The sequence below is a fragment of the Salvelinus sp. IW2-2015 genome, linkage group LG2 (genome assembly GCF_002910315.2).
Source record: "Salvelinus sp. IW2-2015 linkage group LG2, ASM291031v2, whole genome shotgun sequence".
Lineage (NCBI taxonomy): Eukaryota > Metazoa > Chordata > Actinopteri > Salmoniformes > Salmonidae > Salvelinus > Salvelinus sp. IW2-2015.
Window position 1 is genome coordinate 32,555,433 of NC_036839.1, and position 536 is coordinate 32,555,968.

Here is a 536-nt window from a genome sequence, read left to right on the forward strand (position 1 = left end):
GACACTCTGACAGAGCTCCAGAGTTCCTCTGTGGAAATGGGAGAACCTTCCAGAAGTACAAACATCTCTGCAGCACTCCACCAATCAGGCCTTTATGTGGTCAGATGGAAGCAACTCCTCAGTAAAAGGAGGAAACCTGGCACCATCCCTACGGTGAAGCATGGTGTTGGCAGCATCATGCTGTGGGGATGTTTTCAGTGGCAGGGACTGGGAGACTAGTCAAGATCGAGGGAAAGATGAACAGAGCAAAGTACAGAGAGATCCATGAAAAYACATTGCACACAATGCAAATAGTCCAGGTAGCGATTTGATTACCTGTTCAGGAGTCTTAAGGCTTGGGGGTAAAAGCTGTTGAGAAGCCTTTTGGTCCAAGACTTGGAACTCCTGTACTGCTTGCCATGCGGTAGTAGAGAGAACAGTCTATGACTGGGGTGGCTCCTCTCGTAGTCGAGGCAAGGCCGTCGTCTCAGGCGGAGACAAGGCCTGGTCGTGAAACCTGGAACAAGGCTCATGGTGGTGAGGCCGTGGGGCGACGC